Below are 22,818 nucleotides of genomic sequence, written 5' to 3'. Positions count from 1 at the left end.
TCGAGTGCTTTTTGGCCAATATAATGATTTGAAGTACGTACGTGTTTTCGGCCAAGAATAATTGTATCTCACGAAATGTTTTACTACAAAAATGTCAACATGTTGTAATGGCTTGGATAAGAGATAACACTGAGAGGAATATAACAGACTTTTCTCACAAGAAACTATTGCATTGTCAGACAAAAGTTTTCAATAGCTAAATACAATTTAGGTAATATTTTTCACTAGAAAAATAAAATTTTTTCCGCATAACACTTTTTATAAAAATATTACCCTGATAAAGCTTCTTCTATAAAACTATTTTTCGTATAATTTTTTTATTTGAAAATCTTATCCGGATAAAATATTTTCTTCGAAAAAAATATTTTATATTAAATATTATCCGGATAGCCGTTTTTCTATAAAAATATTATCCGGATAAGATTTTTCCTGTAAAAATATACATTACAGGAAAAATCTTATCCGGATAACAGTTTTTCTATAAAAATATTATCCGGATAACAGTTTTTCTATAAAAATATTATCCGGATAACAGTTTTTCGATAAAAAATATTATCCGGATAACAGTTTTTTCTATAAAAAATATTATCCGGATAACAGTTTTTCTATAAAAATTTTTTTTCCGGATAACATTTTTTCTATAATTTTTTTTTATAGAAAAACTGTTATCCGGATATTATTTTTATAGAAAAGCTGTTATCCGGATAATATTTTTATAGGAAAACCGTTATTCGGATAATATTTTTGTAGAAAAACTGTTATCTGGATAATATTTTTATCCAGATAACATTTTTTCTATGAAAATTTTATCCGGATAACTTTTTTTCTATGAAAATTTTATCCGGATAACTTTTTTTCTATTAAAATTTTATACGGATAACTTTTTTTCTATGAAAATTTTATCCGGATAAAAATATTTCTATGAAAATTTTATCCGGATAACATTTTTTCTATAAAAATATTATCCGGATAAAAGTTTTTCTATAAAAATATTACCCGGGTAACAGTTTTTCTACAAAAATATTATCCGGATAACAGTTTTTCTATGAAAATCTTATCCAGATAACAGTTTTTCTATGAAACTCTTATCCGGATAACATTTTTTCAATGAAAATCATATCCGGATAACAATTTTTCAATCCGGAAAAAGTTTTTCTATGAAAATGTTATCCGGATAACAGTTTTTCTATGAAAATCTTATCTGGATAACATTTTTTTCAACGAAAATCATATCCGGATAACAATTTTTTAATAAAAATCTTATCCGGATAACATTTTATCGATGAAAATCTTAACCGGATAACATTTTATCTATGAAAATCTTATCCGGATAACATTTTTTCAATGAAAATCATATCCGGATAACAATTTTTCAATGAAAATCTTATCCGGATAACATTTTATCGATGAAGATCTTATCCGGATAACATTTTATCTATGAAAATCTTAGCCGGATAACAGTTTTTCTATGAAAATTTTATCCGGATAACATTTTTTCTATGAAAATCTTATTCGGATAACATTTTTTCTATGAAAATCTTACCCGGGTATCGATGAAAATCTTAACCGGATAACAATTTTTCTATGAAAATCATATCCGGATAACAATTTTTCAATGAAAATCTTATCCGGATAACATTTTATCGATGAAGATCTTATCCGGATAACATTTTATCTATGAAAATCTTACCCGGGTAAAATATTTTCTATGAAAATGTTATCCGGATAAATTTTTTTTTATAAAATTACTACCTTATGGATATTTTTCCTGCAAAAAAATTATCTAGAAAAGCTATTCTGTTGAAAATGTTATCCGGATAATTTATCCGGATGTTTTTTATCCTGGCTTTCATAAATGTAATTAAAATCATAATGAGCCACAAAATAATTTGATGATTCATCTTTACAAACTACAATGGCATGGGATAAACATCCACATGTGCATCTCGAAACCAACATGATGACCGAAGAAAGTTAGCACAACACAAACACACACACATTGCGAGGAAACTCCACAGCTACATTGTGGTGGTAGAAGAAAAAGACATCCATTGAAAAATTGAAAGCCTCGCAAGATTATCTAGCCGACACTAAATGCGTGTTTAAATCATCTGCACTCTTAAATTTACAATTCATTGGATTATAGATATCACAAAGCCATAGCCTACATATATAGAAAACCATGAGCAAGCGGTGGAGGGGGGTACAGAAAAAACTGAAATTTTACGCTTAAGAAAACATTCAAGTCATATAACGTAAACGACACATTAAATGAATGACTCCTCGAAGTCATTTTCCAAGAAGACTTTGGATTTTGGAGTTGCTCTGCTGTTATCACGATCATCATCAGCGGCGGGAGCATCATCATCATTGTGATGTGGTGGTGCCACATGCTATGTGGTAACTACATCAGGTTGTTGTTGTTATTGTTTTTCATACTCTCTTAACTAACAGTTTGAGTTGTAAGCTGTTGGTTTGTCGACAAATAAAAATACATCAAAATCAAATGTCAAATATTAATGTAACAGCCGACAAAGGAGCGATGGCAGACATTGGAAAATTGAAAAACAAATCCAGCAGCGGCAACAATGTCATGATGTAGCAGCAGAGGCACCGACGCCGGCAATCATTGCAACATGCCACAACAATCGTCAGTTAGCAAACAACAATCGTTGATATTGGAAAAATATAAGCAAATGGAATGATCTCATCAGAGTTGGAAAGAGAAAGAGGAGAGAGAGAAAAATAGAGATGGAATAGTAAATAGTCTACCAATCAAATACATTATCTATAGTTTCATTTGTTTAACAATTTAAATTCATAGATTTTTTTTTAATTTTAATTGCATAAATAACAATTCCCATCTCTGGCCATAGACCGCTGATGATGAGTAACTCTTCTCTTTGTTGTTTTTGTTTCTCACCGGTTACCAGTAACAATGACATTTACAAAACTTGTCCATCATACAATGTCTAAAACAAATGTATGGCGCGTCTGTGTCTCCTCTTAATGGCGGCCAGCACAAGTGGCGGTGGCAGTGGCACCACTGAAACAATTTCACAAAATAGGAGCAAAATCGATGCATACCTCGGAACACATTGTTGGCATTTAGGAGAGTACTATGAAATGACGCTCGGAGGATGGCCGGACAGTCACATGGTAGACGAAGAGAGACATAATGCCGACAACGGCCATGTTTGATATAACAGTCGACAATGTTACTTATCTTCATCACCTGACATCAGCAACACAACAATGCCATCAACAACATTTGCTGCACAACAGAATTTATTTTCCGTTTCGAAGTCAGTTCGATTTGACATAAGCCAAACAAATGATACACCCATGCAGTGACCATATGGATGATACAATGTATGTGGAATAAGCAGTTCTCAGGAATAAATAATATGGTCCGTTATAAATTACAATCTGACAGGAAATGTTAAATGGATAATGTTTTCACAGAGAAAAACTTATGTGGATTTTTAGAAAATGGTATCCGGATAGGGGTTTCTTTCTGAAAATGTTATCCGGATAATGTTTTTCCATTAAATGCATATTGGGATAAGGTTGTCATAGAAAACTAAGAATTTCTGTAGAAAAACATTATCCGAATAACACTTTTTTATATTTTCTATGGGGAAACAGTAACCGGATATTATTCTATAGAAAAACATTATTCGGATTATTTTTTCTATTCAAAAAATTGTTATTCGTATAATGTTTTTCTAGACAAAAAAAAACCTTAGTTCTTTTATGAAAACCTAATCCGGATAACATTTTTCCTATGAAACCCTTATCCGGATAACATTTTTTCCGGTAAAAATCTTTTTCGGATAAAGGGTTTTCAGCGAAAATCCTACACGGATAATTTTTTTTTTTAATAAAAATCTTATCCGGATAAATTATTTTTTCCTATGATAATCTTATCAGTATAAAAGTTTTCCGTGAAGATCTCATCCGGATACAATTTTCCCTATGAAAATCTTATCCGGATAAAATTTTCCCTATGAAAATCTTATCGGATAAAATTTTTCCTATGAAAATCATATCCGGATAAAATTTTTCCTATGAAAATATTATGCGGATAAAATTTCTCTCATGAAAATATAATCCGGATAAAATTTATCTTAAGAAAATATTATCCGGATAAGATTTCTCCTATGAAAATATTATACGGAAAACATGTTTCCTATAAATATAATATTATCCGGATAAGATTTTTCCTATGAAAATATTATCCGGATAAGATTTTTCCTTTGAAAATATTACCCGAATAAAATTTTTCCTATGAAAATGTTATCAGAATAATGTTCTTCCTATGAAATATTATCCGGATAACATTTTTCCTATGAAAATATTATCCGAATAAAATTTTTCCTATGAAAATCTTATCCGGATAATATTTTTCTATAAAAATCTTATCCCGATAACATTTTGCCTATGAAAATCTTATCCCGATAACATTTTGCCTATGAAAATCTTATCCGGATAACATTCTGCCTATGAAAATCTTATCCGGATAACATTCTGCCTATGAAAATCTTATCCGGATAACATTTTGCCTATGAAAATCTTGTCCGGATAATATTTTTTCTATGAAAATCTTATCCGGATAACATTTTTCCAATGAATATATCATCCGGATAACATTTTTCCAATGAATATATTATCCGGATAACATTTTTCCTATGAAAATATTATCCGGATAACATTCTTCCTATGAAAATATTATCCGGATAACATTTTTCCTATGAAAATATTATCCGGATAATATTTTTTCTATGAAAATCTTATCCGGATAATATTTTTTCTATGAAAATCTTATCCGGATAATATTTTTTCTATGAAAATCTTATCCGGATAATATTTTTTCTATGAAAATCTTATCCGGATAATATTTTTTCTATGAAAATCTTATCCGGATAATATTTTTTCTATGAAAATCTTATCCGGATAATATTTTTTCTATGAAAATCTTATCCGGATAATATTTTTTCTATGAAAATCTTATCCGGATAATATTTTTCTATAAAAATCTTATCCCGATAACATTTTGCATATGAAAATCTTATCCGGATAACATTTTTCCTATGAAAATGTTATCAGGATAACATTTTTTCCTATGAAAATATTATCCGGATAACATTTTTTCCTATGAAAATATTATCCGGATAACATTTTTTCCTATGAAAATATTATCCGGATAACATTTTTTCCTATGAAAATATTATCCGGATAACATTTTTTCCTATGAAAATATTATCCGGATAACATTTTTTCCTATGAAAATATTATCCGGATAACATTTTTTCCTATGAAAATATTATCCGGATAACATTTTTTCCTATGAAAATATTATCCGGATAACATTTTTTCCTATGAAAATATTATCCGGATAACCTTTTTTCCTATGAAAATATTATCCGGATAACCTTTTTTCCTGTGAAAATATTACCCGGATAAAATTTTTCCTGTGAAAATATTATCCGGATAACATTTTTCCTATGAAAATCTTATCCGGATAACATTTTGCCTATGAAAATCTTATCCGGATAACATTTTTCCTATGAAAATCTTATCAGCATAAAGTTTTTTTCTTTAAATATATTATCCGAATAAAAGACCCGCTTAGTTTTTTTTTTCTATTATCCGCATAGTGTATTATTTGGATAATTCCATTGCTTATGTAACATTGTGGCTTGGTGCGCTTCTCATCAATTGTGTTACACCACCGGCAAAGATTATGACTATCGTCATTATGAAGTTGGTGTAGTTGGTTTTGGCCTTTGGCCTTAACGATGATGATGCTGACTGCTTTGCTACAAATGTTGGGTTTTTTTCTTTGCCGATATTATGTGAATATTATGGATATTCAATAATATCAATAACATATTCAATAAACGTGTGTGTATGTGTGAATGTAGCCATGGGAGATGATGGTGATGATGATGATACTGTTGTTATGAGACGGCTGTGGTGTTGTTTCCCAACGTGTTTGGCCAAATATAAACGAATGAACATGCATAGATCGATTGATGATCTGCCAATGCATTCACTTGCAGATATTTACATCATGATGGCGATGATGGTGATGATGATCGGCAGTCATTTGTGACGCTTCTTTAGTAATGGATATTTCAAGGAGACATAGATAAATATCTCCATCTTTTTTATTGCAGTTACAAATGTGTGAAAATTGTGATTTGTTTCCAAGAGAACACCTTTATAATGATAGTTTCTTAGAATCTAGTAATTTGAAAAAAAAAAAATAGCAAAAAAGTGAAAACAAACTTCCCACAATGATCCATGGAATATATAATTGTGGGAGGGGTCATCACACATTGAAAGCCCATTATTCTTTCTTTTAGAAAATCACGTTCTTTGGAGATTTTTTCAATCAACAATTACACAAAGGTGGAAGTGAAAATTTCACTGTTTACCCACACTTGCAGTACGTGCCTGAAATGATTGAAAACCAAAAATATTCTCCGGCAAATAAAAACAAAAAACAAAAGTTTTAGAAAATTGTATTATTTTGCCACTTTTGTCTTTTTTACCGCCAATTATTGTAAAATTTATTCATAAAATGCCAATTAAATTCCGCTATGGCGTTTTTTCGCACAGCTTATTAATGCCCAACATGGAATCCAATAATAACCACATGTTTGTGGTGTTGTTGTTGTTTTGGTTTTTAAACTGTTCGTAAGCCTACCTTAATTCGTTATACCTCACCTTAAAAAAAAAACAACAACAACAATTCAGTTGTAAACAGAAAATTTCACCTCAACCATTGTTGGTGGTAGCTTCTCATTTTGTTGATGTGCTCAATGGAGAGAGAGAGAGTTTCACCTGTCTTGTGGAGAAATAAAAACCGTGTTGAAAACATATTAATATTTAATGAAACTCCCAATGGGTGGTGTATAATTTTTAGAAAATATGTTTCTAAATTTTTTTTTTTTTTGTGATTAACAGTAATTAATCATTAATCATGAGCGAGATGGTATTGAAAGCTTTAGATAAAGCCTACAAGGTGTTGAAATAGTTGCCGCCTTAGAAATGTTTACTGACAAGATAATATTATATTATCTGATTAATATTTAATCGTAAAAAATTTTATCCCAATAAGTTTTTTTAATGAAAAAAAAATTTATCCGAATAAGGCTTTCATAACAAAAAATTTATACGGATAAGGTTTTCATAGAAAAAAAATTATTCTATATACATCTCCGTATCAATATCCGGACAAAAAAAATTTAATAGAAAATTCATTCAGATAGGATTTTCATAGAAAAAACTTTATCCGGATAGGATTTTCACAGAAAAGATTTTATCCCGATAGGATCTTCATAGAAAAAATTTGATCCGGATAGGAAAAAATTTGATCCGGATAGGATTTTCATAGAAAAAATTGATCCGGATAGGATTTTCATAGAAAAAATTTTATCCGGATAGGATTTTCATAGAAAAAATTTTATCCGGATAGGATTTTCATAGAAAAAATTTTATCCGGATAGGATTTTCATAGAAAAAATTTTATCCGGATAGGATTTTCATAGAAAAAATTTTATCCGGATAGGATTTTCATAGAAAAATCCGGACAGAAAAAATTTAATCCGGATAAGATTTTTACAGAAAAAAATATGATTTTCATAGAAAACGTTTTATCCGGATAAGATTTTTACAGAAAAATTTGTATCCGGATAAGATTTTCATAGAAAAAAATAACCGGATGAGATTTTCATAAAAAAACGTTTTATCCGGATAAGTCTTTCATAGAAAACGTTATCCGGATAAGACTTTCATAAAAAACATTTTATGCGGATAAGATTTTCATAGAAAACATTTTATCCGGGTAAGATTTTCATAGAAGAAAATATATTCCTATAAGATTTTCATAGGAAACATTTTATTCAGATAAGATTTTCATAGAAAAAAATTTATCCGGATTCGATTTTCATTTTTTTGATTAAATGCTATATGGATAAGATTTTCATTACAAAAAATTATTCGGTTAGGATTTTCATAGAAAAAAAATTATCCGGAAACGATTTTCACTTTTTTTGGTTAAATGCTATATGGATAAGCTATTCACAGAAAAAATATTTTCGTTTGAAAAATTCTATCAGTGGAATATTTTCTTCGAAACCGTCACAACAATAATTTTCTACGAAATCTCTTATCTGAATAAAATTTTCTAAAAATGTTTTCCGAACAGTTTTGCAATCAATCACTTTTAATTACAATTCGTGTATTTGATTATGACTGTAACTTTAGGGTTTGAAAATTAAAAACATTATGTATTTGTTGGTATTGCCAACATCATTAAACGCTACTGCTATTGTTTAGGATTTCTTTGTTTTATTTGCCATCTCTAATTGTGTTGCCTTAATGTTGGCCATAAATTACAAAACTAATGATCACAAATCATGAGCGGCTGGCGAACAACAATTGTCAATGAACTCTTAAATAGCACCGATGGAAATAAATTTTGAGAAAAAACTTTACAAAATCTTACAACTGTTAGCTAGTTGTTGTCAAAATCATTTGGAATACCATGGGCTTTGTGTAAGAGCTCTAAGGGAATTTGAGAAAAAACAAAGATAAAAAACAAATACTTTTGGGTTTTTAACTTACCAGAGGCACAAAAATCCAAACTACCATTGGGGCCCAAAGAAATTTATTTGAATGCGGAAGAGAATTTTAAAACCCAAATTAATGGTAGAAACTTTAGTACTTCTATAGAAAAATTGCAAATCGGATAATATTTTTTTTATCCGGATAACATTTTTCCTATGGAAATATTACATAGGAAAAATTTTATCCGGATAATATTTATATAGGAAAATGTTATGCGGATAATATTTTCATAGGAAAAATGTTATCCGGATAATCTTTCATAGGAAAAATTTTATCCGGATAATATTTTCATAGGAAAAATTTTATCCGGATAATATTTTCATAGGAAAAATGTTATGCGGATAATATTTTCATAGGAAAAATTTTATCCGGATAATATTTTCATAGAAAAAATTTTATCCGGATAATATTTCCATAGGAAAAATTTTATTTGGATAATATTTCCATTGAAAAAATTTTATCCGGATAATATTTTCATAAAAAAATATTATCAGGATAATATTTTCATCGAAAAAATGTTATCCGGATAATATTTTTGTAGTAAAAAAGTTATCCGGATAATATTTTCATCGGGAAAATGATATCCGGATAATAAATTCATAGAAAAAATGTTATCCGAATAATATTTCCATAGAAAAAATTTTATCCGGATAATATTTTCATAGGAAAAATTTTATCCGGATAATATTTTCATAGAAAAAATGTTATCCGGATAATGTTTTCATAGAAGAAATGTTATCCGGATAATGTTTTCATAGAAAAAATGTTATCCGGATAATGTTTTCATTGAAAAAATGTTATCCGGAAAATATTTCCATAGAAAAAATTTTATCCGGATAATATTTCCATAGGAAAAATATTATCCGGATAATATTTTCATAGGAAAAATGTTATCCGGATAATATTTTCATAGGAAAAATGTTATCCGGATAATATTTTCATAGGAAAAATGTTATCCGGATAATATTTTCATAGGAAAAATGTTATACGGATAATATTTTCATAGGAAAAATGTTATCCGGATAATATTTTCATAGGAAAAATGTTATCCGCATAATACTTTCATAGGAAAAATGTTATCCGGATAATGTTTTTATAGAAAAAATGTTATCCGAATAATATTTCCATAGAAAAAAATTTATCCGGATAATATTTCTATAGAAAAAATTTTATTTGGATAATATTTCCATTGAAAAAATTTTATCCGGATAATATTTTCATAAAAAAATATTATCAGGATAATATTTTCATCGAAAAAATGTTATCCGGATAATATTTTTGTAGTAAAAAAGTTATCCGGATAATATTTTCATCGGAAAAATGATATCCGGATAATATATTCATCGGAAAAATGTTATCCGGATAATATTTTCATCGGAAAAATGTTATCCGGATAACATTTTCATAGGAAAAATGTTATCCGTATAATATAATCCGGATAATAAATTCATAGAAACAATTTTATCCGTATAATATTTTCATAGGAAAAATCTTATCCGGATAATATTTTCATAGGAAAAATCTTATCCGGATAATATTTTCATGGGAAAAATCTTATCCGGATAATATTTTCATAGGAAAAATCTTATCCGGATAATAACTTCAGAGGAAAAATCTTATCCGGATAATATTTTCATAGGAAAAATCTTATCCGGATAATAATTTTAGAGGAAAAATGTTATTCGTATAATAATTTCAGAGGAAAACTTTTAATACAGATTATATTTTTAGAGGAACACTTTTATCTGGATAATATGTTGTAATAAGATGTGCTATATAAACTATATAACCCGTATTATATTTTCCTTTGAGGTTTTATCAATCTATACATATTCCCCCATTGAGTGATTTAATGAATAAAATCTCCATTAACAACATTGCAAATCCAAATTCTACACCTGTTGCGCCGTTAGCATTTATTTCATTAGATTTCCAAATATTAATTTTCAAATCACACATTCCATGCACCAGCATCAATACCAACATTATTATGCCAATTGATGAATGAAAAAAGCATACATACATCATCATCAATACAATTTTTCATTTGCCTTATTGTATGAGACTGATGTTCGATGCTGGCTTGCCGACTGGCTAACTAAGTGAGAGGTGATTGTTTTCCACAATAATTTATTACAGCACACATATCCGAGTAATGTCAGTGGCCAATCATCAACATTTCTGGCGATCATTATGGAGCTGGCTGAACGAACCATCAATTGGTCAATATAATGATTATGATCGGCAAACAACCTTCAAAACAGATAGGAGCACGAAAATATATACATTTTTGTTTTTGTCTCGAACAACCCAAATGACCAATCAACCAATTTCAATCAATTTTTCATGTGAACATTGAATGGAAATTTGAACAGAATGTGGATTTTTTTTTATTTTGCACACAAGGTGTAGAATTACTGACCCGAACACATGCACACACACACACACAAACATGAAATATGTCAGTATCAATTGAATGCATTGGATTCTTACCAAAAACTGTAAAGAAAACCACAAACCTGGTCAAAAAAAAAAAAAAAAAATTCATTGGAAATTTAAAACCCTGCTGCACATGCTGAGTAATCACAACGACGACCAATGGCTAAAATTGTTGCATGTCAATTCCCTGGCCAAAGAAAGCCCCGCAACCCCTCAAAAAAGAAACGTTACACATGAAATTATATTATTTGTTTTCCTTTTGGCCAATATGGATTATCACGACTCAATTCTGCCAAAGTAGCTGCCATACTACTACCGAAGAGCAAAAACATAACAGAAAAATTTCTTTTGTTTGATAATGAGTGCAAAGCCAGCGAAAAAACCCGTTGTCCGCTTCTTTGTGTGTTGAGAAATGATTGACCGACCAGTCCGCGGTGCCGCATTTATTCCTCTTTTGATTTTTTTTTTTGCAAACACCATTAGATTTAGGCATGATTTCCTTGGTAATTGGAGTAGAAGAAGAACATTTGAATTGGGTGTTGAATAGTTAATAAACCATAATAAAGCACCTCTGAGAGGCAATAAAAACCCCAAACTAAATAATTTAATAAATTATGGCACGATAACGTTATACAGTTGGTCATAACATTGGCGGAAATATGTACAAAGCAGACTCATTACCAACATGAAATAAGTGGCAAGAAAATCGGCACTGGAGTGTATGTGAGCCCCACATTGGGCGCCAAATCAAATATGTTTTTCATATATTTCAGTTATATTCCTCACAAAAAGTTATACTTTCAAGACTCTTAAATTCGCATTGCTGTTGTAATAAAGATGTTTTCCTAGGTTTCATGTGAATGCGGTGACGAAGCTTTTGTAAGTAATTTGAAACGATGTTTTTATACGACCTGAAGGGACCTTTAGAGAAGATAACATAATGTATTTTCATATAATGCGAGTCTTTAAAGATGAAAAGAGGTCCTTCTCTGAATGGAGTCTTTAGAGACGATCTGAAGCCTTTATAGACGTGTATACATTCTCTAGTACCTAGTACAAGCTGAAGGGAGTCTTTCCTAGACAAGCTGAAGGGAGTCTTTCCTAGACGAGCTGATGGGGGTCTTTCCTAGACAAGCTGAAGGGAGTCTTTCCTGGACGAGCTGAAGGGAGTCTTTCCCAGACGAGCTCAAGGAAGCCTCTCCTAGACAAGCTGAAGGGAGTTTTTCCTAGACGAGCTGAAGGGAGTCTTTCCTAGACGAGCTGAAGGGAGTCTTTCCCAGACGAGTTGAAGGAAGCCTCTCCTAGACAAGCTGAAGGGAGTCTTTCCTAGACGAGCTGAAGAGAGTCTTTCCTAGACGAGCTGAAGGGAGTCTTTCTTAGACGAGCTGGAGGGAGTCTTTCCTAGACGAGCTGAAGGGAGCCTTTCCTAGTCGAGTTGAAGGGAGTCTTTCTTAGACGAGATGAAGGGAGTCTTTTCTAGACGAGCTGAAGGAAGTCTTTCCTAGACAAGGTGAAGGGTGTCTTTCCTAGACGAGCTGAAGGGAGTCTTTCCTAGACGAGCTGGAGGGAGTCTTTCCTAGACGAGCTGAAGGGAGTCTTTCCTAGACGAGCTGAAGGGAGTCTTTCCTAGACGAGCTGAAGGGAGTCTTTCCTAGACGAGCTGAAGGGAGTCTTTCCTAGACGAGCTGAAGGGAGTCTTTCCTAGACGAGCTGAAGGCAGGGAGTTTTAATAGATTACTGGAAAGGAGTTTATATTTACGAAGAGAAGGGATAATTAAAATGCGATCAGAATTAACTACTGCGAATTGGGGTTTATTGACAACAAACAGAATGCTTTTTGGGCTGCAAGATTTTTGATTTCGTCATCGACCCCAAAAATTTATTTAAAATTAATCTGAAAAGTCTTGATTAATAATCAATAAATTTAAAAAAAGAAACAGTTCTTAATTTTACAACATTTTTTTATCTAGCCAGTATTAGCATGGATTATTCGATTAAAGTTTTCCATGAAAATGTTCAAATACAAAAACTTATTAATATTACAAGTTGGGCGCCACTTTTGTACTTTCAAGAATATTTTCATCATTTCCCACTATTGGGCCCATTAAAACTATTACTCTATTGCACTCTCAGGGATAAATTTGCATATAGAGCAATAATTTTTTATTACCTGTTGCCTATGCCTTCCCTGAAACCAATAATCATGATATTATAGAGCTCATAATCTGTTGAAGTAACTTTTAATGCCAAATGAGAATTTTGAATTGTTTTATTGGATTGTATTTGTACTTGTTGCTGCTCATAAAGATTTTTAGTTGTAAAAGTTGAAGAAGTTGTGAAAATCAATACGCCGTTACAATGTTGAAATATTAACATTCGTACAAGTAATACTAATGCCCCACGTTGGGCGCCATTTATATTTCTAAACTAATATCTTCCTCATTTTCAATTATGTGCCTCATTAATTTGTTTCGACGTTCAGTTCAAATACCCCTCCTAGGGATATAATTACCCAAAACTACATATACAGCTACTACCTGTTGCCTATCCCTTCTTAAGACATTTACACACACACAATATTCTCTTTAATTTTGCTTCTCTTGTGCACAAATTTGACTTGTGAACTTTTATTTCGGGAAGTTTGGCAATTCTTATTTTCCGCACAGCCGGAAGTCATTGTTTTGCAATTAATTAACAATTAAAAACCATTATAGAATCATTTTGTATGAAATCTGTTTATTAACAACGAAGAACAACAAAAAAGAATTACTTGGAATTGTTTTGCTGTTGCAGAGTTTGTTTACTTTATGTTTTATTGCTTTGGCGGTTTGATGGCGGTGGTATTGTTGGCTAAGTAATGGTCTAAACGTGTGATGCAATTGTTGTTGTCTATGATTTAGGTCAATAGAACACAAATGTCGAATAAAGCAAAAAAATTAATTGAAACAGAAAAAATATTACCAATCAACAGATAATTGTTGGATGTATTGAGCAACTCAAATCGGAAACGATAATGAAAATTATTACAAAAGAAACTCGTTTGGAGGGATGGTATATTTCGGCTGTGTCGAAATTTTGAAATTGACAGCTAGACTACATTAACTAAATTTAGTAATAAAAAAATAAAACAAAAATAAATATATCGGAATTAAATACGTTATAACAATTTATTAAAATGTATATAACATATTAAAATAGTTTTTAAAATTTAGTCATATCTTAAATAATGTTTTTATCTTTTTTTCAGATAGACGTCTCTCCTCATAAATGAAAGTAAGTGCTGCCCTGACATAAAATATATTTATTAACAAATTTTCTTGCAAACATTAAATCATGGACCCCATGAACCAAGCACCACCAAATCAGCTCCATGGTTTAACAACCACATGTTGTACAGATTTTACCGCCAAACGAAAATCTTAATCACAAAAAAAAAAAAAAAACTAAATAAGAAAATATTTTTTGAAAGTTAATATATTTTTTCTTTGCTTTCCAAAAACAAAAGAAAAATGTTAGTAACGAAAACCAGCCAAAGAAAATGTAATAAACATCAAAAACCATATTTTACTTGCATTCACACACTCACATGAGTGAGTGCCTTTATTTTAAAGTATTTTATGGGTATTTTCTTAAAAAAAAAAAAAAAAAACTATTTAAGCCATAGCTAATTTAGTTTGGCTCCCTTCTACTACTCCTCACACACGTTTTCGATGGCAACATGAATTTTTCCTCCATTTTTACGCTTTTCTCGTGATTCATATCTTTGTGGTTATAAAAATTGCATAGGTTTTGTTGGCGTTCTCTAATCTTTCTCTTCTTTTGCCTTTTTTTTTACTTTTGTAATTAGTTCCGTACATTTAATATTAAATTAAGAACGCATTCAATTTGCCATAAAAAATAGGATGGTTGTTTCAAATGGAATTTAAAATAGGTAAAAAAGAAAAAAATGTAAACAAAGATTAATTGTTTTATAGACGAGTCTTTGAATGAGATATAAGAGAGTATTTTATAGACGAGCTGATGGGAGTCCCTCATAGGCGAGCTTAAGGGAGTCTTTTATAGACGAGCAGAAGGGAGTCTTTTATAGACGAGCAGAAGGGAGTCTTTTATAGACGAGCAGAAGGGAGTCTTTTATAGACGAGCAGAAGGGAGTCTTTTATAGACGAGCAGAAGGGAGTCTTTTATGGACGAGCTGAAGGGAGTCTCTCACAGACCAATTGAAGGGAGTCTCTCACAGACCAGTTGAAGAGTCTCTCATAGACGAGCTGAAGGGAGTCTCTCATAGACGAGCTGAAGGGAGTCTCTCATAGACGAGCTGAAGGGAGTCTCTCATAGACGAGCTGAAGGGAGTCTCTCATAGACGAGCTGGAGGGAGTCTCTCATAAACGAGCTGAAAGGAGTCTCTCATAGATGAGCTGAAAGGAGACTTTTATAGACGAGCTGAAGGGAGTCTTTTATAGACGAGCTGAATGGAGTTTCTCATAGACGAGCTGAAGGGAGTCTCTCATAGACGAGCTGAAGGAAGCTGCAGGGAGTCTCTTAACGTCAACATTCAACATTTCGCCTTAACGAATCTTTCTACACTTCCTATAGTCTACTCATAAAAACTCTCCCCGAAACACTCAAAAAGGCTCTCTTTAAATCTTGTTTAGTTCGCATAGAAACTCTCCGTTAAGATCTCCACTACGACTCGGCTTATGTCGTCTAAATGTTAAGTCTCCTTCATGCATGGTCTCCATTTTGCTGTTGTAAAATATGCCGTACTCTGCAAAATTTTGGGAACTACAGGAACTAAAAAACCCATTGCCTAGAAATACCCATTACGACTACCTACATTTTGTTGGGAACATTAATGACACTCTGCAAAAATATACATTACATATCTGGTTACCCACCTATATTTTTAAAAAGGGCATTAGGCACGAAATAATTTTGCTATTTTCTAAAAAGCCGATAACTAAGTACTAATTTAATAGCCACAAAATTCTTGCAACATAACCCTGTTAATGCGTTGTTACCGGATTTGTAATGAGTATTTTTTGTCGGGTAACAACTTGATGCTTGGTTTGCAAAGTCCTTATTTAGTAATGAGAAATTTTGCTGGGTACTGATTGTTTATGAAATTTAGTACCAACACCGGACCTCGTGGACGTTCTCAAGTCCCACATTCCAGTCTTTCAATGTCTAATAAAATCCTCCAATCTTTTTCAACTCGATTTTAATGAGACTTCACTTAACCTAATGTCGAGCAAACAAAAATGTTATGTGTGACCCTAGTTAATTACCAAAAATAATTTATTCCAAACCACTCCCCTTCCCTCCATACCCCACCAAAGAAATGTAAAAGTAATGATAATTGAAATTGCTAATTTTGTTATTTTTCGTCTTCAACTGAATTCATGTGACTGACTCCAGTGCTAAAAATTCAAATATCAAATGACCCATGAGTGTGAGTGTGGGTATTTATGTCAAAAAATATCTCTTTTTAATGGATTTACAAGTCATTGTGTCGTTTGTTTTAATAAATGTGAACGAGCTGGCGAGTGGGTGAATGAATGACTGAAATGACAATCACATCCGTATAATTCATGTGGCAAAAATTTCGCATCTTTACATCTTTCATTTTCAAATGTGAGATTATTTTGCTACTATTGTTAGTACTCATATGGCTGGGTAGGAGGAGATAACTCTCTGAAAGACAGCTGGAGGAGACGCCTATTGTATTAGTCTAGTCTAAAGGTGAATTGAAAGATATTAACAAATAATATAAAATAGAGGAGAGAAACAAAGAAGAAGAAAAAATACATTTTTTTTAAGTTGCAACCAAAGAAGTCATGCCATGATGACTGATTTTTTCCAAGGAATTTATTAATGTCTGCTGCAGCAGGCTTCAGGTTTGGTGGCTGGCTTGCTATTGTGGCTATATTGCCATTGTTATTGTTTTACGATCATTGTCTTTTGTTGTCGCTTCTTTGGATTCTTTGGCGTTTTTACAACTTTGCCACAACTACTGTATGCGATGGTGTCACCATTGCCACTTTTATTGTTTTGTGGAGTTATGTTGCACGTTTTTATGTTAATTCTTAGCAGTGTCTGCTCCTCGTTTGCTGACGTCGAAGGAGAAGAAGCAGAAGTAACGTATATCTGTATATATCTCTCAGTTTGGTGCCCAGAATGTGTGAACATGGTAAAAGTCAGGGAAATGCTATAAATCAACAACGAAATAGACACCCATAATGTAAAAGATTACAGCCAAAAGATTTAGCTTTTGAGGGCTTAGATTAATGGCAGCAATGCCTCTTTTTTGTTTTGAAGAATATTCTTTTTTTATTAGGTGTATAATTAATTAGGTTTTTTTTCTGAGATTTTAGAAGATCTAAAAGAACAAAGTTGATGTTACAAATCAAGTTGATCTGTGTCAGTCAGATTGGGATTAACACTTTTATGAGTGGGGTGATTTTTTCAAATTTTGAGTTGATGATGGGTGTCAAATGACAAGAAATGAAATAACATTTTTATTCAAGTGACCTATTTAGATTCTTCTCGGACACAGCATATAAATACTATATTCATGAGAGTAATTTTCATTTTTATAAAAGAAAACTACTTAGTTTAAGTTTTTTCATACTACAAGTTTGAATACATTAATATATAATAAAAATATAATTCAAATATATATGAATATATAATACATAAATACTATTACTTCCACTTGTTCTATTTAAAATACTCCTATTTTGTCGATTCCTATGTTCGAGAAAAAATAGTCAGTCATGTCTGTCTCAACAGGAGACTAAGGCTTCTTCTTTCTTCGTCACCCAAAGACCCTAATTTTTACAGTGACTCTATTTTAGTCGCCTATGATCCCTGTTATTTATATGCCACACCTGGTAATGCTAAATTGAAGTTTTAATTTTTTTAGAACATCTTGGATGCATTAACAGACCTCTATGAGGATATTCATATGGTCTTTAATAAAGACCCTCTTCTGATCATATATATAGAGACTCCTTGAGGGCGTTAAAAAAATCTTCTCTTCGGATGTTAAGAAAAATTTCTTCTGTCTAGTTATAATGACTCTATTGCAGGTTTTTGAGGCCTCTTGCCTCCTTCTATGATAACTATCTTCTAGTAAATTCTCTCTTTCGCTTCGTTCGCTTATAAAGACGCTCCCTTATTTTCCCATCAGTACCCACTTAATTTACCATACCATTTCTTTCTGGTTCATGAAAATCTTTCTCTCCCTCTCTTAAAACTAATCTACGGTACAATTTACAAAAAAATGCCTACAAAATCAAGAATGTATCAGGATCAAGGAAGGTTGTCCTTTAGTTATCTTCACATCGGCCTTAAATGACATCCTTTACAGTTCAACTATGAAGGAGCCCATCTATAGAAAAATTCATTAGTCTTGTTGGTGTATAAAGACTTTATATGGACCAGATTTTATACTTCATGGGAACTCATAAACACAAAATAAAGACCTTTTGCGTTTACTTTTAAATCTGCCCTTCTTACCGTCTGTAAATACCAGAGCTTAGAAAAAAATGTTCGAGTTTGAGTAGAGAGCGAAAATAGCTCGAATTCGAGGAGAAGTGTTTCTGAAAATAAAAAAATTGACTATACTCTTTCTCTCTAAACCACATAAATAAGAGAGAGAGAGAGAGAGAGCGCTTTGCTAGTTTTCGATTGGGAATAAAATTCGCTCAAAATCGAGTACTCTTCACAGCTTCCCTTTAAAGTTCGTCAAGCTAAGACTCATTTAAGAAAGACCTTTATAGGCTACTCGTTCTCTTCCCCCTGTTCTTTTATACCTTCCACCTTAGAAAGGAGGGTATATTAACTTTGACATTCCGTTTGTAACATCTCTAAAGATCGGTACCTGCCGATATTCGGTATTTTGATGATTTTTGCCACAATTTTTCACAGATTTGTCTGAAAATTGTTATTTGTAGCTCATAACGGGCCCTAGTTCGTGTGGCGAAACATTGTATGTATAGGACCAAGCTTTGGTATAGCCCACATATAATGGTACCTGCTGATATTCGGTATTTTGATGATTTTTGCCACATTTTTTCACGGATTTGTCTAAAAATTTGTATTTGTTGGTCATAATTGATTCAAGCTCAGGTGGCGAAACATTGTATGTATAGGTCCACGTTTTGATATAACTACCTTATAACGGTCCCACCCGATATTCGGTATTTTGATGATTTTTGCGGCATTTTCCCATAATGGGTTCTAATGTTTCCTTTACCCTATTAAAAGTTCGGCCCGCCCGAACCTAATGTTTTTTACTTGTCTTTAAAGTACGTCTGAGCAAGGCCTAGAAAAATATGTAAGACACCATAATGTGACATAGAATTATGTTATAATGTAACATAGCGGACACTTTAACAGGATTTTTACTGATTTTATCGATTAAATGTACACCCCCTTTTCGTCGCAGTTTTCCGCCATTTTTGCGATGTTAATCTGATAACATAATTCTGTAAATTTGCTAATACATTTTTTTTCAATTTTCAAAATTTTGACTTTGACTCTTATTTTTAAAACATTAATACTCTTGACAAGAGTGTAAAAGTCAAAGTCTTCTGGCACTGCCACTCGAGAGTAAAAAAGGCAAATATCTGCTTCATTAGGCATACGATAGACTCTCATCTGCTGAAGCTCGTCTATGATAGACTCTGAGTTTTTTTTACGACCTAAAAACCTTTGTGGGTAGTTCTGGCAGAGACACTATTCAAAGGGGTGTCACTGCAAACGACTGAAAGGTGATTGTTTTAGAGGAAAAAAATTGAGGGTATCCCGAAGAGAGAGAGAGAGAGAGGTGTTTTTTAATTGGGAGTAGACCGTAGTAAATCCAAATTTAGGCTATTATGTTTTTAATACATTACTCTTCAATAACCTCATCCTTTCCTTAGTTCCTGGCAGGAAGTTAATTATGTATGTTTATCTCATGTCTATCTTCTCCAAGCAGTAACTGAACTGAACTGAATTATAATAATTATCTGCAATGACATTGGTATCTAAAGGAAGTATCAGTTTAATTTAATTTTTTATAATTTTATTTTCTTTGGCATGGAAGTCCTCAAAACTAATTATTTGACTAGCCAACAACCATAGAAACTGTCTGTCTGCCTGACCGACCGACAGTCTTACAATTAACATGGACAAGAAAATTGCTATAATTTCAAATGGCATCTGGTTGGAAAAATCTAAAGCAAAGTAACATGGAGGAAAAAAAACAGCAGACTTTCTTTTTGTTATGAAATTAAAAAGAAAGAAAAAGAAAACATTGTTGAAAAGCAGTAACAAGGAGTAACAACAATACACCACTGCTTGTTAGCTAAATTTTGGTATTGCAACTAATTGAAATTAACGTATTTGGCAAATAATTGAAAAAATAACGAGATTTTGATCATTTAACAAATCATTGCAATTAAGATTCAAATATACATTGAGGTGGCTCCTAAATACAGTTTAGGGCCCATTTAATGAAGTATTAATTTTTAAAAATGCATTTCCTCATATGTCTTTGCCCCTCCTATGTCTTTCTAAACGATAATTAAAAACTCTCCCACTAATTATTTAGTGGTAACCTTAACTTATCCATGTGCTAGGTAAAAATATCTAAAATAGCCAATAATTAACTTTGAGATTGTCAACAACATTTCTCTCTTTTTCTTTGTCTCCTTCGTATCGTACTTTTAATTACGACTCTCCGTTGACTCTGTTTGTTTTTGAGGTCATTGGCTAATATGCAACCAACCATCATTAAAGTCAAATTGTAGTTAGCCAAAGTCAGTCCACAAAAACAATGGCTATGTCAACTAACAACCAACAACAATTGCAACAGGAAAACAAATGACGTTGCTAATCTGGCCTGGCCTGGTGGCTCGCCTGCCTACCTGAAGTCAGCTGTTGATTATTTTTGCAACAACGGTTCGGTCTAGCATAATTGCCACGTTTTGTTGCAACACATTTATAGATATAATTATAAACAAATTACTACTTATTATTATTACTGTTGTTGTTATTGTTGCTGCGGCTGTTGCTTCTGTTTTAAGTATTTCTTTCTTTTGTCTTGCATTCGATGTATGATTTGGCCAATTATTGTCGGAACTACTGTTAAATGGTCAGTAACAGAAATGCAATTGTTTGCGTTGTTGTATTACTGCAATGCAAGAGTAGGCAAATGAATTTCTGTTGCCGGCGGACAGGGTATTATTTCGCTTAGTTTTCTTGGGGCATACAACAAACATATGTTTGATATATGGTGAAAATTCTTGGTTATATGCAAAGCAAAAAATTGAAAAAAATATATATATTTCAAGGAATGAGAATGAGTGGTGTGTTTATTGAAAGCTAGGTAGGGCCTTTTTGATAAAAATTAAGTCAACCTGAACATCAAAAAATAAACTGAGTTTTATAGATAAATATCTACACTAATAGTAATTATCTAGATTATATAATTATCTAGATAATTAATTATCTAGATTATAATTTAACGGAGAGTGTCCATAGAGACTGAAATACTAAACGGATGAATACTTAATGAAGGAGTTGAAGCAGGGCGTTCTTCATATTTTAAGTGATGGACAAGTCTTCGATACAAAGTTGTCGATGCAGGTCATCCATAAAGGTGCAGAAAAAGTAAGCGTTTCATAGACGAATTGTGGGAAGTTTTTCACAGAGAAGATGCTGCAAGGACTCTGTCAAGAATACTCAATCCAACGCCCAGACGAAGAAGAAGCTAGAAACTTGATATTTTGTACAAGGGTCAGTCTTGGTGTGTAGGCGTGTTATAAGGCTGGGTTTTTGGAAATTCGAACTAAAAGTGTACAAAAAGTACTAAAGTGTACTAAAAGTTGAATACTTTGTATTGGACGGGCAGAATGAGTTAGAATTCTTATGTTTCAATAAGAGTCACTAATGGAGTTTTTTTCAAAAGTTTTTTTTTTTATTATGTGAACGGATAGAGCTAAACACTTGATATTTTACACCAGTATCAAGATTGGTATATAGATAATATCTGATGAAGGTGGGTTTGGAAATTTGTACTAAGTGTGCGCACTGTACTAAAAAGTACCAAATATTGGAACAGTTCGGTTTAGAGTGAACGGATTTAAGCTCAATTTTTGAAAATTTGTTTTGGAGCTACTTTTGGTGGCAGGTTTGAGTTAGGTTTGGAAATGTGTACTAAAAGTGCACAAAAAGTACTAAATAGTACTCTTTTTGGCACAAGTTAGGATTGGACCAACAAAGTGCTTGAAATCTTTAATATTGTATAATGTTCGCTGTTCATGTGTAGCCTGGACATATGAAGATGCTTTCGGACACGTGTACTATTATTATACGAAAAGTACTATATGGTACTATGTTTGCTATTGGGTGAATGGATAGAGATACAATTCTAAAATTTTGGTGTTTAAATTGCTAATGGTATCTGTGTTTGAGATTGGGATGAAGACTTAATGCGGGAGTTGGAGGTCCTATATTTGTACAATAAGTACTAAATGGTACTAAATTTTGTTAATCGGGGAAATTAAGGAGTTGAAATCCAGAAACTAGATATTAAGGTCTCTGTTGGTATCGGTGGTTTGGAAATGCGTCCTATATTTGTACGAAAAGTACTAAATTGTACTTAATTTGGTATTGGGTGAAGGGATAGGGCTGGAATCCTTAAATTTGAAATTGAGGTCTCTGTTGGTATCTGGATTTGAAATGTGGTGTTAG

At 32.1% G+C, this 22,818-nt stretch overlaps 1 protein-coding gene across 7 annotated transcripts in view; it reads left to right on the top strand.

The window, feature by feature from the left end:
- LOC101890318 (rho GTPase-activating protein conundrum) overlaps positions 1-22,818 on the top strand; it is a 249,626-nt gene that overhangs the window by 131,971 nt on the left and 94,837 nt on the right. For all 7 annotated transcript variants that reach the window (XM_059120049.1, XM_059120045.1, XM_059120048.1 and 4 more), the window contains one exon: positions 14,327-14,352. The gene's annotated coding sequence lies outside the window, so the exon portion shown is untranslated. The remainder of the gene's footprint in view (positions 1-14,326; positions 14,353-22,818) is intronic.

This window comes from Musca domestica, unplaced genomic scaffold (assembly GCF_030504385.1).
Source record: "Musca domestica strain aabys unplaced genomic scaffold, Musca_domestica.polishedcontigs.V.1.1 16, whole genome shotgun sequence".
NCBI classification, from domain to species: Eukaryota; Metazoa; Arthropoda; class Insecta; order Diptera; family Muscidae; genus Musca; species Musca domestica.
This window is presented reverse-complemented; position numbering and strand designations above follow the sequence as displayed.